The sequence below is a fragment of the Protopterus annectens genome, chromosome 1.part0 (assembly GCF_019279795.1).
Source record: "Protopterus annectens isolate FY-2018-M chromosome 1.part0, PAN1.0, whole genome shotgun sequence".
Classification (NCBI taxonomy): Eukaryota; Metazoa; Chordata; order Ceratodontiformes; family Protopteridae; genus Protopterus; species Protopterus annectens.
Window position 1 is genome coordinate 274,504,594 of NC_056725.1, and position 19,397 is coordinate 274,523,990.

Sequence of the window (19,397 nt, forward strand, 5' to 3'; positions counted from 1 at the left end):
TACTACTACATACCATCATGACACTTCTTAAAACTAAATTAAGGTAGTTACACTACTGCACTACTTCCTAAGAATGCAATCATTAAAAGAAGTCATGCCCCCTCAAATGTTACCCCACTGTTTCCAAACTTTGAATATCCTCCCAACCACAATAACCTCCATCACCTACCCTCCACTCTTTAAAAAATCTCTTAGACATCACCTCACCTCCTGCTGGTTATGCCCATGCCAAAAATAACCCTCTCTAATCATACCTATCACTTTCTTCCCCTATTGTAGCACTCCCACTCCACCCCTCCTCATTCCACTCAACTGGTCAATATGAATGTTCTCTAATATGCTCTAAATATCATAATTAAATCAATGCCTAAGATTGTTACTGCATTGCTTTTTACCTGTGTATGCAATTGTAAGTATATCTCTGTATTTTTTATGTATTGCTTTCTAGCTATCTATGTAACTGTAACTATATCTCTATTTTTTATTGTAATTTGCAACATGTTTAATTTAATTTGGAGCTTTTCTCCCCGGGCCTCCACTGAAAATGGGTTCACCTAGGCCCAGTGAACCTTCCTGGTAAACAAATGCAATAAATAAATACATAAATAAATAATAAATACTTTGACACCATAACAAATGGTTTTATTGAGAATGGTTATGGGTATGTTGACATTCATATGGCTCAGAATAAAGCTATAATGCATTGGGACACCAGAACAAAACCATTTTTCTCAGAGGGTGAAGTGACTGTAACCTCTACTCATAATGTAACAAATAACTCTGTGAGAATGTGTCTGACTCATTCTAATGACACCCAATCAGTATGTGACATTATTAAGAAACACTGGAGAATATTAATGTCAGATAAGTGTAAACACATACTTGGGGATTCACCACATTTTTACCTTTAAGAATGCCAGATCTATTAAAAGAATGTCATGCTATAAGTTGGTTACTAGTAATGCTAATGCTTTCCGAAGGATAACTTCTGATAGAATTGGGACTATCCCCTTTAAGAGGTGTAATGTGTGGAAATATGTTAGATGCGATAATCAGTTCCAGCATCCTGACAGAGGATATATCTTTCAGTTCAATTTCTATGCTGATTGCAGTACAGCTAATTTAGTCTACTTAGCAGTATGTGAGATCTGCCATTCTTTCTATGTAGGTAAGACTAATTGTTGCCTTAAAGACTGAATTAAGGAACATCTTCATAGCATGCATAGAGGTGATAGTAAAAATGCAAAAATGCACTGGCCAATCATATTCTTAAAGCTGGTTATGATCATTGTTTTAAGTTTATGGTTTTGGAACTTGATAAGATTACTTTAAGGGGTGGGGATATAAGAACATCTATGGAATGTATAGAAATGAAATGGATAATTATTTTAGAAGCAACTAGAAGAAAGGACCTTAATGAGTCTTTATCTTTAAAACTGGTATTAAGATCACGAGGTCTGAGACATTAGTATTTAAATGTGATTTTAACCGTTTATTTTATTGGATCTGAGGAAGCATCCTGTGGAGGTGTGAAAACCCTTATCCTGTGTTTATAAGCAACTAGAGGAAAGGGCCTTAATGACTCTTTACCTTTAAATACCTTAAATACCGTATTGAGATCACAAGGTCTGAGGCATTAGTATTTAAATGTGATTTTAACAGTTTCTTTTATTGGATCTGAGGAAGCATCCTGTGGAGGTGCGAAAGCACTTATCCTAAGTTTGTTGTTTTATTAGATTAAAGTTTTTGTAACGTATCTTATACACTGACTGCCTGGCTGGTTCATTAAGTGCATATTTTATTAATTTTTAAGTCTACTGGCTATTGCTCCATTCGTTGTCTGTTTCTCTAATTTTATATGACTACATTTGAAATTGCTTTGCACTTTCTTAGTACTATAACTGAAATATGAACCTGCAGTGAGCAATGTCGAGATATTTTCTATGACTGATGAGTAGAATTACTTGTTAAGCATGCTGCAGAAATATGTAAAATTCCTTTCACTAGCAAATGCTTCAAGAAATGTTTCACAGACAGTAACAAGTGCAAAGACTGGCAAGGGAAAAATTATCTTTTATTTAGATCCTGAAGAATGAATGACTTTAACTGCATATGCTTGTTTGTATATGACTGCAGTACATGAAGTTGTATTTGTTATAAATATAAGCTATTTTAGAATTATGGTCAGAAATATTAAATAAGCCAAGAAGGTGAATACAAAGTGACAAACAAAATAAATCAAAATCATCAGTTTTTGACTATTTGCATTTTTATTTTGATATTGATAGTATTGACTTCTTTGTACCATTTTTGAATTTAATCTTAGAACAGCATAGTCATTTTGCACACTTTTCAACATATAATGGTTTAATAATGCTTGTGTACTGTGGCTGATGTTCAGAATTGCCAATTATATCCTGAATGCATATTTATTCTTTTGTAATATCTTATAGCTTTTTAGTAAGATTCTAGACTTAAGTTTGGGAAGTGCTGTAAAAAATGATTACATTGACGTTAAATAGTTATTTCATAATAGCCTGTAGAATCACCTGGTAGCTGGTCATTTTTTTAATTTTTCATTTTCAATCCACATTGCGCATGTGCGCACACACACACACACACACACACACACACACACACACACACACACACACACACACACACACACACACACACACACACACACATAAAGTGACATAAAAATAATCAGTTCTGCACAAGAGTATCAATAATGACATTATGAGGTACTTAGATAAAAGATTATCTTGTAACCCACAGCACTCCTTTTCAAACCAGCTGTCTATGACTTAGCTTGACAGTGTTCTCATTTTGCTATTCATAGCAGTTGCAAAGTCAGCCAAATGATTCTGTTAGTTTAATCAGCTGCATGGCTTTCAGAATAAGTATTCAGCCCAGACACCATTGCAAAGTCCAGCTACAAGTCTAAACTGCACATTTTCTGTATATCCAGAAGTGTTTATAATCCATGCCATAGATTGCATTCATAACAGTATATGTGCAGAGATAGGGACAAAGAGAGAGGAGAGTTAGACATCAAATCCGTAATGTGATGGTCAGATGATAAAAAAATATTGTCAGTGGTCATCTAACTTCTAATTTATTCAAGGCTGTATACATAAGCAGGGTTCTAAATACTTCAAATATTTGGCAGTTATAAAGTCCCAGATGCACAAAGTATGGATAAGCATTGCTTAATTTTACCCACTGCAAACCTTCTTCTGGAGATGCTCAGATGGAGAGATGTGATAACTCACTGAATGTGGATTTAAAAAAAATGAGCTCCTCACAAAGGTATATGGTACATTCATTTATCAGCTATTTCATCAAAGTACTTATAGTTAAAACAAAAGGACTGTATGAGCTAAGAACAGAAGTCATTTTATGCAGAGGAAAAGTCCTTCATATCCAGGTGTTTCTACCTTTATGTTAAGTAACTATAATAATTTACTCCAATGGTCCCAGAGTTTGGGAGTACATCAACTTGTTAGCATTAATCTGTTCACACTGACTGGCTTTGATGAAATGGTCACTGAATAAATCTTATTATATCCGACCAATAAATGACATGTCTTGCACTGAACATTATTGGAGCAATTGCATTAAACCATAAGTCTAACATGTTATTCATGGCACCTCAGAGAGCTAAATCTGGTGAGCTTAACTGATTTAACTATCTCTTCTTGCCAAACTTGTTTTAGTTATATGGATAGTTTCTGGCCATAGTCAGATTAAATGAAATGAGTATGTTTTATGGAAAGAGGTCTAGACAGTTGTAGTCATTTACAAACGTGATATCTGATGTATTTTAGCCTCCATGTTTTGAGAATTTCACCAGCAGCTTCTTCAGCAGTTTTCATTACATCCCAGTTATGAAAGATTTCATTTTAGTTGTGTTGTTATATTCTGTATTTCTGTGTCATGTCTAAATAGCTTCCTAGAGGTATTATGTGTCAGTCTGCACGGTTTATCCACAATGTGTATCTCCATCTTCTGTTAGGAGGTGGATGTACTCTGTTTTTCCATTCATGGACACAAGATTGCCACATGCAAGGGTCCGTGGCCAAGAGTAGCATACATAACTGCACGTGCTTGCTATTAACAGTGTCTAATATTATTGTTTACCTTGAGTTAACTGTGAGAAACCCCATCTGCTACAATGTGGCTACCCTCTACAACTGCTTTTCTTAAGCCAAGCACCAAACATGATATGAGTCTAAGAGTTCTTTTAGAAAGAAAATTATTCAAAGGAATAATACATATTAATGGAAGTTCAGGACCCTGCCTGTGTCATATATTCTAGCTCTCCATGTTTTAAGGGACTTTATTAACTGCCATATATTTTATACAGTACACTTTCATATTTTAAAGCCATAACTACTCTGGGGCAAAGATGGTCCCCCGGATTCATGGAGCTTGGCACAAGGCCGGTGTAAGGCCTGCGCCGGCCGTGCAGCGTATAAATGGTGTAGTAGCACCATATGCATATTAATGAAGGTGCGCCGCCACCACATCCACGTGCATAGGACACGTGTGTGAGTGCATGGGGTGTTTCTAAGCTGCGCCTGGAGGCGTGTCAATGTCGGCTGGCGATGAGCAACCTAAACTGCTGAATATTATAGCCTGCCTGCAATAGTAATCACTCCTATCAGTGTCCGTGGATAATGAAACATATGCAAAGCATGCAAGACAGTTCCCAGCCACACAAAATGGAGAACCAAACAGAAATGCACGCAGCACAATATGAGTTTCCTTCCATGGAACAAATGATATTTAAAATCGTGTGTCCGTAATGTACTGCACTGTCAGAAGTTATACCCAGTGGAAGTGAAGCGCATCATGTCAGCGCACCGCCAATACACACGTCTAGCCCCATGGGCATGGTCACCAGCAGTCCCACAGTAGTAGTGGTAGTACACAGCTGGGCAGTTGTGGCTATATAACAACCGTAAAGAAACCTGACAGTCCAAATTGTATACCAAACACACACAAACATATGTATATTAAAATATGCTATACACATGAACAGGAATGTAACCATCACATACACATAGTATGCTATATGCGGAACCGGGATATCCAAAAGCAGAACCCATGCATGCAAATGCAATACGCAACAACCCCTGTATAGCACATAACCCGCACCCATGTCCGAATGTCCACCAAATCCAGCTACCAGCTTTGCACAGCTGTACACCTACACATAGCGAGTATTCCCCATATGTAGTAGGAAGTATCGTCCTAGGCAGTGTCAGGATTGCAAATATGTATCCCACATTTGTAAACATCCCATCACAGTTACGTAAATCCAAATGCCCGCCCATTCATGTTTCGGCAAAATGTGTGTACATCCCGCATGGGATAAGTAACCTGTTGAAACCTCAGAGTTGTTTACACGCCACAGTGTCCAGTACTGTACACATCTGGACAAAACATGTATGTGTAGTTACGGTACTGTTCAGTTTCTACACAGACATGCAAAACATAACTACGCAGGATGGAACAGCTGTCCACCATGCAGGTCACCCCACTAGGGTTGCCACCTGTTCAGATGGCCAAGGTGGGACATCCCTTGTAGAAATGTGATAATTTGCAGGATAAAACACACCCCCGGCCAGTGCAAAGGACAGAATTACACTTGTATGCCAAGATAAAAGCTTATTCCATAGCATTTGAATAGCTTATGCTATCCCAAATAATAGTTATGTGTACCAGATACAAAATACCTGTATCATGCAACTAGTGAAGAAAATAAGAAATATATTATTGTCTTAAATTCACAGGACATTTGCCATGTCTTAGGTGTCATTGCAGGACACAACTGTCCAAAGTGGGACCTCCCCTCGCAAAGAGGAACAAGTGGTAACCCTACTCCCCACTGAATTATCGACAGTATATAGTCAACTCAATCACATACCAACACCACCTCTCAACCTATTACAGCAACAAAATCTGGACAAAGCCTAAAAGGATGGGTGGACAAATAGTGAGAGATGTAATTACTGCTCTCACAAGCATCAAAAGTTCACAGAATAATAGTATGTACATAAGCATGAAATGTTGTGAAGGATGTGGGGTAGACCCCAGTATTACAAAGGTCCGTACATTTATACTGTAACAAACCGTCACATATGTTGACTGTACTACTGCATACCTGTAGTTAATTCATAGTTAAGTCATGTGCAAAATAATAACCCTCGTAAGAATGAATACAGGAAATAGTCAAATGTGAATGGGAACACCACTCACCGTGGATTATGTATTGTAACCACCCCCACCCATATTATGTATTGCCAACATCATAAGCTGTTGACAGGTGCCCAAACACCTGTGTCTGTAAACACAGATTAAATGTTTAAAATGGACAAAACCTGTCCATGTGCTTTGTCTGGCATTTGAACACGGTCAGGGCAGTTCCGTTCACCAGGTGGACAAGCCTAAACCCAGATCACCACATGAACACCCTGACAATTAAAGACCTGTATGTGTCAGGACTATAAGCCTTTGGGTTCTGAATATCCCTGCAGTGATTAAATATGCAGCTTGGGTCTAGAGCAGTAGAGAATGTGTAACATGTAGTACCACATTTTTCCCAGCAGGAGAATGGGTGCCTGTGACGTAAGTGAAGCGGTGAGGCATATGTTAATGTAGCTATGTACTATGGGTATGCATATAAATGAGTCAGAACACCAAACGTATAGTGGTTACAGCATCCGGCCAACGTGAATGCAGTCCCAGTTGAACTACGATTACAGCACATATAATGTGAAAGTGTAATGAATGCGTCTGTGCTGTACAGACAGTTAAATATGTAAAGGTGAACGTGTGTTTCGCATACGTCCATTAACCGGATTACAGATAATATACTGGTACTGTCACAAGTAATAAAGCCCACATAAGCACAAAGACTTAGTAAACATATGTAACCCACAATAAGGATATGCATGCGCGCCTGTGCGTAACCCACAATAAGGAAATGCAAGTGCGCCTGTGTGTGTGGGATCTGCTCACAGCATAGTAAATGAATGCAGTTTCCCCCACGTTAGTTATACATGGCTCAAACCTGTTAACCCTGTAAAGTATGAAACCGGACAAAGGCATGCAAACTACCAGTACAAATAGGGACAAACCCCAGATATGTGCCAGAACAAACATAGAAAGTTGATAGAATAACGGGTGTGGCAGTAGTATGGATTCTCTGAAGGGTATGCAATCGTAACCTGAACTGCTTGCCAGAATTCCACACCATAAGTCTCAAATGAAATGCCACTACATTGCCAGATAGACACAGGTTTATGTAAAACACACCGAAGATAAAGAGGCAACCAGCTGTACACTCTGCGACAATCTGTACAGTGGAAAGGTATGGTATGGATATAGATATATGTGTATACACATAATCCACAGACGTAAACCAAAGCAAGTTATGAAATGAGGATTGTACATGTATATATGTATACACAACAGACTTATGTCCCATAGATATGACATATGTACATAAATAGGTCACGTTATAGCTAATATGGGTAGACAAACAGACATGCACGAAAGGTGAATAAACCACTGCATTCCAAACCATTGGCCAGAAAGTGACAGTCCAGCAAGTTCTACACTTTAAACATGCAGATAGGTATCCATTGCAGGACTCCAAAAATTTATCCATATGTAGTGTCAACCGACACTGACGCAAAATAAGTGACCTCAGCAAATACGATATAGCTGTGCATGCAACAGTATCAGGTGCAAGGGTGATGACACATGTGTCGGTAGAATGTATGACGTACGAACTGATATCCGGAGAGTGGGGAGTGCATATAAGTGTCTCCACACTTCAGTACCGCACACATTAAACATGTGTAATGGGTACTGTAGAGGGTTGTCAGGTATGGGAATCATGGGTATGCAGAAATGGGCCTAGGTGTTGTTTGGCAGAGATTTTGTAGGCCTGCCCCATGGGAGTGATGTGGGTATAGCACACGCCTATATTCTCAATAATGGGGCAAACCATTCACTGGATATTGCGTAAACCATTTTGGCAATATGTAGGGCCCTATATCAGTGTCATGTAGGCGATTATCATGGATGGACATGCGTACGACCAAGATGGTACCCATAACTGGCAAACTGTCAGAATAACACAGCTGCACTAAGGCATAGTACATGAAATACAAATAGGGACTATATTAGATATACCCCAGACAAAGTCAGAATGTTGTGAGAATACTGGCGTAGCCAAGAATATGGATTTTATGAGTGTTATCAATCATGTAATGGAAATGTCAGTCACTATTATCTAACCGCACAGTTCGTAATGCCTTGCCAGCAATTTACCAGAAAGGCACATCACTATGACAAATGTAACAAGGGCAAAGGTCAAAGGTCAGGGTGTTTACCCATAATGTGTACAGGTTAGGGGTATGAAGGTAACCTGTCCAAAATACATGTAGAGAACTAGTGATACTAGGTGGACAGGTGAGAAGAAAGACATCAGGGCAAATGAGAAAACATGTACAAGTCATACGCATGTACTCCGACAAATGTGAATGACAATGTATGCCCTGTGAATGTCAATGTAGAAGGTTAATAGACACAAAAGTAATGTGTCCCTCAGGGTGTCATGCAGTGTCACCATAACAATGTCCAGTCCCCCATACTCGTACGTGAGCTCTGCCACTGACGGAAAGCGCAAATACCAGCGCACACATACGGTACATAATAGACTAATTAGTGTGGATAAGCAGCTGTTGGCCTGTGTGATGAATACAACTGTCTGGGTGGGTGTGTCCTGCAATATAAATGTAATGGCATGTGGCCTGATTTGCCGCCATACAGTGTGTGTATTGGTGTCAGAAAGTTGATATTTTGTATCAGACACATACTGCACAACTGTACAGATTTACGCAGAATGTGCAGAGTTCTGCCTCATATATTTGGTGTGTTCCACGTAACAACAGTAACATTCTGGCACTTTCCTGATAACTGAAATCATGAAATAATGACAAACATGTGATTAAGACACCAAAACCGACAGAAAAGCCATACTAATGCAAAACCTATTATTGTGTCAACTATCTACGTTTGTAAGAGCAACATGTCAATACTGCCCCTATGTGTCCCACTATCAGATAAGGCCTTGTCCAGAAATTTGCTCTAGGAGGTGGAGTGGTATGAACAGAAACAGATACATGTGTGAGGAAACAGCAATATCGACTGCAAGATAATGCAGAAGGTATGAAATGCGCTGCAGTAGGACGTGCAGTACTGTCCGCAAGTATGTGCTGACATGTCAAATGACACAGCAGTCTATATGAAGTGCCTATAGGGCTGTCACCTTTACAAATGATGATAGCGGGACATACCCACAGCCATGCACACAGCACAAATAGACATACACACATCAAAACTAGGCCATGATACATGAAGCCTCCGGCGTGTACAAGTACAGTGAGAGTACATCAAGGATAGATGTCTGCAAAGATATACAGCAAATGCCTGTAAGGGTGTGTGACACCGTCCATAACACGGACGTTGCATGGACAATGTTGGGATTTGCAACATACCCCCTTGGTATGTGAAAGCTATGCAAATATGCGATACATGAAACAGTCAGCTGTCCATGCAAGAGCAGAGTTATGGGCAGAAAATAGATTATATATATATATATATATATATATATATATATATATATATATATATATATATATAAAGAGAGAGAGAGAGATACAGACATACACACACACACATGTGGCAGGGCTGGTAATTGAACCTACACATTACTACCCTATCACACTACAGCATGACGCATTTGCAGAACACGCTACTGAGATTACTAAACACAGCAGACACACAGGCATTCTACTAGGTGCGTGTCAACATCTGCAAAGACAAAGACGTTAGCAGGATATATCTGTGTTGCGAAGCATTTAAAAGCATAACCTGAGTCCCCAGGTGGACGGGAGCATGCACACACACACACACACACACACACACACACACACACTTGGCAGGGCCAGGAGTTGAACATACACCTAACTACTTTAACACACTACAGCATTACGCATTTACAGAATGCGCTACCGAGATTACTGAACACAGCACTCCCAGAGGCATACTTCTACGTGGGTGACATCATCCGCAAAGGCAAAGATGCCGATAGGGAATGTATGTGTTGTGAGGTATATAAAGCATTACTGTGTCCCCAGGCAGCTGGAAACACACACACACACACACACACACAAACACACACTTGACAGGGCCGGGAGTTGAACATACACCTAACTACCAAATCACACTACAGTATTACACATTTACGGAATGCGCTACCGAAATTACTGAACACAGCACTCCCAGAGGCATACTTCTAGGTGGGTGACAGCATTCGCAAAGGCAAAGACACCGATAGGGAATGTATGTGTTGTGAGGCATCTAAAAGCATTACTGTGTCCTCAGGCAGCTGGAAACGCACACACACACACTTGGCAGGGCCGGGAGTTGAACATACTCCTAATTACCTTATCACACTACAGCATTATGCATTTATGGAACGCGCTACCGAGATTACTGAACACAGCACTCCCAGAGGCATACTTCTAGGTGGGTGACATCATCCACAAAGGCAAAGACGCCGATAGGGAATGTATGTGTTGTGAGGCATCTAAAAGCATTACTGTGTCCCCAGGCAGCTGGAAACACACACACAAACACACACACACACACACACACACACACACACTTGGCAGGGCCGGGAGTTGAACATACACCTAACTACCTTATCACACTACAGCATTACGCATTTACGGAATGCGCTACCGAGATTACTGAACACAGCACTCCCAGAGGCATACTTCTAGGTGGGTGACATCATCCACAAAGGCAAAGACGCTGATAGGGAATGTATGTGCTGTGAGGCATCTAAAAGCATTACTGTGTCCCCAGGCAGCTGGAAACACACACACAGACACACACACATTTGGAAGGGCTGGGAGTTGAACATACACCTAACTACTTTAACACACTACAGCATTACACATTTACAGAACGCTCTACCGAGATTACTGAACACAGCACTCCCAGAGGCATACTTCTACGTGGGTGACAGCATCTGCAAAGGCAAAGATGCCGATAGGGAATGTATGTGTTGTGAGGCATCTAAAAGCATTACTGTGTCCCCAGGCAGCTGGAAACACACACACACACACACACTTGGCAGGGCCGGGAGTTGAACATACACCTAACTACCTTATCACACTACAGCATTATGCATTTACGGAATGCACTACCGAGATTACTGAACACAGCACTCCCAGAGGCATACTTCTAGATGGGTGACATCATCCACAAAGGCAAAGACGCCGATAGGGAATGTATGTGTTGTGAGGCATCTAAAAGCATTACTGTGTCCCCAGACAGCTGGAAACACACATAAACACACACACACACACACACACACACACACACACACACACACACACTTGGAAGGGCCGGGAGTTGAACATACACCTAACTACTTTATCACACTACAGTATTACGCATTTACAGAACGCGCTACCGAGATTACTGAACACAGCATTCCCAGAGGCATACTTCTACGTGGGTGACATCATCCGCAAAGGCAAAGATGCCGAAAGGGAATGTATGTGTTGTGAGGCATCTAAAAGCAGTACTGTGTCCCCAGGCAGCTGGAAACATACACACACACACACACACTTGGAAGGGCCGGGAGTTTAACATACACCTATCTACTTTAACACACTACAGCATTATGCATTTACAGAACGCGCTACCAAGATTACTGAACACAGCACTCCCAGAGGCATACTTCTAGGTGGGTGACATCATCTGCAAAGGCAAAGATGCCGATAAGGAATGTTTAGAGAGTGAGCCGTCTGAAAGCATTTTACTGTCCCAAGGTAGACGTACACAAATACGGCAGTGCTGTCATCGGGCCAACTAAATATCTACGGAGCACTACAATACTAAATAGATACGGGATGCGCCACAGACAGTACACCTTTCGATAAAGCAACCAGTGTGTTCAATGTAGGCATCCATCGTGACATTGAAAATGGGACATCGGTTGCCTGGATGACCACCATGGCTATACAGGATGTCAATGGCCATGCCCACACGCTTAGTATCACACGTCTGTTTGAAATGTACTGTGTGGATATCTACACAACGGCGTACTGGGCATGCTCACACACTTAGCAGTTGCAAAGGGCCATCTTGCATGCACACAGAGTCTAATCACGGAAGGGCGCAGTGTGGAATGTACTGTGTATCCATCTACACAACAGCATACTGGGCATGCTCACACACTTAGCAGTTGCAAAGGGCCATCTTGCATGCACACGGAGTCTAATCATGGAAGGGCGCAGTGTGGAATGTACTGTGTGTCCATCTACACAACAGCATACTGGGCATGCTCACACACTTAGCAGTAGCAAAGGGCTGTCTTGCATGCAGATGGAGTGTACACACAGAAGGGCACAGTACAGACGGGCACAGTAAGGTAAATCTGTCCTCACGCACAGGGCGGTCACACATGCAGTGACCTGTACACACACAGCTGCCATCACAGCTGTCACAGGTGCAGGTCACACACGTACACACTGCAGTGTACACTGTAGCTGTCAAGTCAGCACCATGTCGTCGGTGCAGCACTACACAGCCGTACGGTCCCACAACACCATGTGACACATGACCACTGGGCTGTACAGTGGTGTACACCAGCTGTGCACAGTACACATGTACCAACAGGGATCCAACAGGTGTTATGCATTGAAATGATACCAGTATACATGAACAGGTCAGCTCAACACATACCACGGCCCTTACACAGCTGTGACACCTGACTGTTGCTGTACACCAATGAACACACGTCTGGGTATGTCATACATGTGATTGTGTGGATGTGTGCATGGACTGCACACACAACACATACATACATAGCCTTTGATGTACCACATGCATAACACTGGCCTAATCAATGCTACACACACAAATGGAAGGTGGGCCCATGTCTGTTGAATGCTCACACTACAGGGGGTAGCAGTGTTGACTGGGACTCATACCCTTGTACTGATTGCCTGTGACACCCATGATATCATACCGCAGTCCATGTGTTATGTATGTCAACACACATGTCCAACAATAGCAATGCATACAAACATGGCAACAGGAGACACATGTGACATCTGTACTGTGCATGCAGCAACCATGCATGCACAGTGGCCGATGTCCGTAACATAGTTGCACCTACCTACGACATGCAGACACAATGCAGACCCATCATTGACACCTGTATACGGTGACATACAAACAACATATATGGAGTGATGTGTGTACATAATGTGGTGAACCACCTGTCTAGATGTATGTGTGCAGGGGTTGGCTCACAGTTGTGTCATGCACCATCCTATCATGCCATGTGCAAACAGTACGCTATGTCGCTGTTACGTGACGGTGCTGACATAATGCATACACAGCAGTCAGATGTTAACAACTATATGTCACATGGCACCTGTAACACCTACAACCTCCTGCGTGCATATAGAAGCACATCTGCCAGATATAGCATTGGTACACATAATGCAATCAATACCGCAGCATGTCTATCAAACGTGTCATCATATGGCAGGTGTATCATTCCCAGCACTGCCATGTGTGTCCGAATGTGTGACCAGGGATGCCACATATCGCGGGGAATATGTCCCAGTTGCTACACATCCCTGTACACCATTGTAGAGATCTGTACATACGTCAGTGTGGGAAGCATGACATCGGCTGGTGTGGTGCATCACACACGTCAGCTGTCCATATACACATGTGGTCACCACAGTGTGTGTGTGTCTGTATGTATGTCTGGTGATTGGTGTGAGCGTGTATGCTAATATACGGTGGGAAATGATCACTAGCCCCACGTGGTGACTAACCCGTAATGGTGATGCATTGCACAACCCTGTTGATGCCATAGGTCCCAGCCATACTGGCTACCTGTGCATATCCCTTCTCTGTGACATGTCGTGTGGGTGCATAGTACTGTGTGGGTGATGACCACACAGGCAAGGGTCACCAGCTGCGCACTATGGGGTGTATGTTATAGTGGTGTACACCCCGTGAATGTGGCCATGTTCCTGTACTGTTACAGGGTCCTACTGCTGCACAGTGTGGCCTCCAGCTACCAAGTGACACCTCACATCATCATTGGCCAGGGCACTGTGTACAACCCCTGCACCATGTCACCATACCTGCAATGTGTCCTGCTATGTATGTCACGTCTCTGTCCAGTGTAGCCTGTGGCACTGACCACATGCGATAGGTGCAGTATATGTGTGGACATCTGTGTCATGTTGGTGTGTCCAACAGTCAGGTTGAGGGTACATGTAGCATGCTAATATTGGCAGACGTGCCTGTGTGTAATCCACAGTTACACATGGGGGACTGCAAACACTGCTACCTGTAGGCACATGCAAGTACACCATAGGAGGGAACCAGGGTATCACAACCAACATGGTGCTACAGATGTAACCAAGACACATACCGTGAACACATCACAATGCATGCTGCACCTGCACTACATGGTATGACTGGTGCATTTCGACAGTACACAACCTATGTCACATACACAACTCTCAGTATTCACACACAACCACTGCAGCATACACATCCCTCACTATGCATACACAGGTATTACATACACCTCTCACTATGCTGTTCACCCTGTGCATCAGAATATTTGTGCATAAACCTGCACCGATGCTGTGGATGACAGGGATGCGGCACAGGCTTCATCATATGCACAGGGTGATATGTTCGCCAGGGGCATAGACTGCACCAATGTATAACATCATGTGTGTGTGTAAGGGCCGGTGAGTTGACTGGACATGTCTGTGCAGAATGCATGTGGATGTTGTGGAGCCCTACAGTTGTGTTTGCTGTGTGGGTGTATGTGTGTACACAGTTCTGCCATTTGTGATGCCTACACAAGGTATAATTGACAGCCCCAGATTGTACAGTGCAGGTTGTACAGCTCACTGTGTCCGTCCATGGCCACGTGACCTGTGCCTGCCTGGGGTTGCACGGGCACTACAAGGTGGAGGTACAGAGTGGCTACTCTCCGACGACACATGTCCGCGGGAACCGTGTCTCTACTGAGATGGTCCAGGGCCATGTCCACGTGGCCTGCTGTGTCCTGGTGTTGACAACGCAGCACCAGCTGCACTGCTACTGCTACCGGCACTATGGGAGCGGGCATTGTGAGGTAGCATGCTCACGTCGACCTACACTAGGTGGTGTTGCTGGCCTACGCCTCACTCCTACCAGGTGTTCCAGCACAGATAGCTCCCGCTCACAGATTGCCATGCTTCGGTCAAGGATTCCGACCATTTCACCTAGTCGCCTATCCAGAACATTAGCAATCTGCTGTTGAGCATTTGCCAATGCCTGGATGTTGTCATTTAGGGTATGGATAGCAGCCCTCTGCAGCCTCTGCCCTTCTCTGTTCTGCCATTCAGCACGTGCCTGTGCTGCCATTACAGTCTGGAACATGCATCTGGTGATACCAGCTGCTGTGCTCTGTCCTGCAGGTGCATGTCTGCCAGAGGTCCTCCTACGAGCAGCACCGGCCACATGCCTGTGTGGCACATCTGCAGTCATTACACTGACACCATTGTGTGTAGACACACCTTCTGTAGCCACCACACGTTCCTGTTCCACGCCGACAGACGCTGACTGTCCTTCCTCTATGGCCACCGGTGATGCGGTATGTGTTGGCAGCAGAACTGTGTGCGGGGAAAAGGGGGACATAGCTGGGATGGTAACCATTAGCACAGATTCAGCCCCTGACAACCCTGCCTGTACCTCATGCATATGTTCATCACCGCTAGTATCTGTGGGGACACTAACATCAGATGGACCGCAGGAGGTTAACGCACCTACATCACCTGTGAATGCAAAGAAATACTGTAAAGTACAATAGACACAGACACACACACACTTAGACACACACACACACACACACACACACACACACACACACACACACACACACACACACACACACACACAGACACACACACACAGACACAGACAGACACAGACACACACACAGACACAGACACACACAGACAGACACACACAAACACAGACCCACAAACACAGACACACACAGACACACCATGCATGTGATTTGTCAGATGGCGTGCAGCATGCCTGCGATACAGCAGAGGGCATGCATCTCAGACATTAATAGTGTTAGTAAGCATACCTCCCTGGGGTGCACACAACAGCAAGCAGGTGTCATATCAGTAGCCATGCAGTTCACACAATCATGGTAGTATGCATGCATTCCCGTGATACACCATGTGGCCCAGAACAGTATAACAGTACACATGGCTGATGTGACCTTGACATGTAATCAGCTGACATGTGCATTAAAATGCATACATGTTTGACACAATGGTGTCCTGACACATGTACAGCATCATAATGGGCTTCACATTGCAGTTTTGTGTGTATGCCCTACAGATAGAATGCATGTTTAGCAAATGTGCATGAGCATGGGAGGGTAGTGTGAGCCGTCTACATTGCTATACAGTGTGAAGTACAGACACTGTGCCATTGCATGGCAACATGAGGCATGTATGTTGCTGTAGAATGCATAATATGTGCACATTGCATAGCCATAACTGCAACACAGTCGTGATGTTCGACAGATTGTATATGGTAGACTTCAGTGACACCTCCAGTAGCTGTGCACAGGCTTTTAGGTTGTCCAGTGTACCACATCAACTGTATAATCAGTCAACTAAGGCTATAATTGGACCATGTGTGGACAATGTGCAACAGGGTGTATACACATCCCAAGTACTGTGTGGCTACATGTCTCTGGCCATCCCCCATGGCCATGTGTGCACATGTGTTGGCCAATTGTGTGTGATGGGCATCTTCTCCACATGTCTGTGTTGTCCCATATGACATACACCCATACATGTCAAATATGTCACAATCCACAGGGCTATGCAGACAGGGTTGTATGTTTGGTATGTGGGGTATAGGTCATGTGATAGTGTGACAATATTGCAGACAAAACACTACATGTCTGGGACATGTCAGGTGGCACATCACATTGTGTGCACCCAATGCAGTGGCATATGACACAATGGTGACACTTGTGGGCTGCCCATATCACAGCTCACTGTGTGGTACTGTGTGCGTACCACACATGTTGTTCCAATGCATACTACATATGCCTCCATTGTAGAACACCTCCACCGTTGTATGCACAGCTGACCACACATGTCGCAATGACAAGTACTGTGGTTTCAAGTCTGTGTATCATTACGTTTGTATATATTGCACATGGGTGGCGTGTGTGAATGAAGGGTGGTGCGACCTGCATATCGTGACTGGAACAAACATCAGGTGTGCAAGTGTTAACTGGCCACATGGCAAATAGATTTACACTGTAACATGCCTGATACTGATGACTGTCTCACCTGCAACGGACCCATGTCTGTGCGGTATGCCAGAGGTACCTGTATAGGGGTAACACACCAGTATGAACATTATCCATGACTGTATGACAGCCACAGGTTGCACTGTGCATCAGAACCTAAGAAGCATTAACAATAAAATTCACAACCTACATGCCATGATAGAAACTCACTCTCCTGACATTATGTGTCTAACTGAAACATGGCTAAAACCTACCACTAAAGATCAAGAGATCCTCCCACCCGGATATAATATCTTCAGGGCCGATCGCATTAAGAAAAAAGGGGGCGGAATAGCTGTTATGTTCAGAAATACCCTGAGTATCCTTAGGAATCCGTTACAACCCCCTATTATCTCCAACCTAGAACTTATAGCCCTAAAAATATGCCTAAACACTCAAAAATCCATCAACCTCATAGTTACCTATATCCCACCAGGGAAGAACACAGAAAGCCTAGAGCAAATCCTAAACTGGTTAGCCACCAACTACCCACAAGAAACCATAGTACTTGGGGACGTCAATATTGACTGGTCTCTGTTCTACCAACACTACCCCGCAACCCATTAACCTACATGGTTTTTCCCAACATATTTCATCCCCAACTAGGATAGGCAATAATCTACAAAAAGATAGCACCATTGACTGGATCCTTACCAACAGAGACCCAAACAACTATACCACAGGTACCCTCCCCAGTGATCTCAGTGACCATCTAATAACTTATATTATTAAACATAAATACCTAACTTCCAACCCCCCCCTATATAGACTTATCAGAAACAAAAGAAATTTATCCCACAACTATTTCTTGATGACCTAAAATCCTGCAACTGGACCCTATTAAAAACTCTACCCCTCCAGGAGAGTGTGTCCCACTTCAACGACACTTTCCTTAAGATACTTGATGCACATGCCCCACATAGACAAATTAGATCCAAAGTCCATTATAGCTCCTGGCTAACTAGTGAAACAAAACAAAATTAAACTCCGTGACCAAGCCTGGGATACATGGAGCAACAAAACCCCCAAAATCGTACTAAATTTCAACAACTAAGAAACACTACCAAAACAGCCATTTACCCAAGACAAAAACAATACTTCTGCCTCCTCCAGGACAAACACCAGAATAACCCAAAAAAATTCTGGGCTGGTTTTAACAACCTCCTGCGCCCAGGTAAAACTACTAACCCAACCCCCGAGATACTAATTGAGAAAAGTCAGGAAGATGTAGCTAATACCTTCAACTCCTTCTTCACCGAGACAATCCAAACCCTAGCCAATCAACTTACCTCCAATCCCCCATCAACCACAAAACCACAAGACACTGTCTCTACCCCTTTCACTTTAAAGCCAGTCTCTTCCGCTTACATCTGAGAACCCTCTTAAAAAGCTCAAACCAACCACCCTTGCGGCAGACCACCTCCCAGCGAATTCTTACAAATTAGTCTGATGTAATTGCTTACCCTATATCAATCCTTATCAATAGAACCATAACTGAAGCCAACATCCCCTCTATCTGGAAGATCTCCTACATCATTCCGCTTCACAAAGGAGGTAACTCCACAGAAATATCGAACTATAGACCAATAGCTATTCTGTCAATAGCGAAAATCATGGAAAGATGCATCCACAAAACAACTTCTTCACTACTTAACCTGTAATCATCTCCTGTCCAACTCCCAGCACGCTTCGCCCCCACCACAGTACCACCACGGCCCTCCTTTCCTTTGTCGACTCCATTAATAACAATCGTAATAACAAACTAATATCCTCCGCCCTCTTTCTTGACCTGTCCGAAAGCTTCATATGGTCAATCACCAACTCCTTCTAAACAACCTTGCAACCCTACATCTGGACACCCCAGCACTAACCTGGTTCCAGG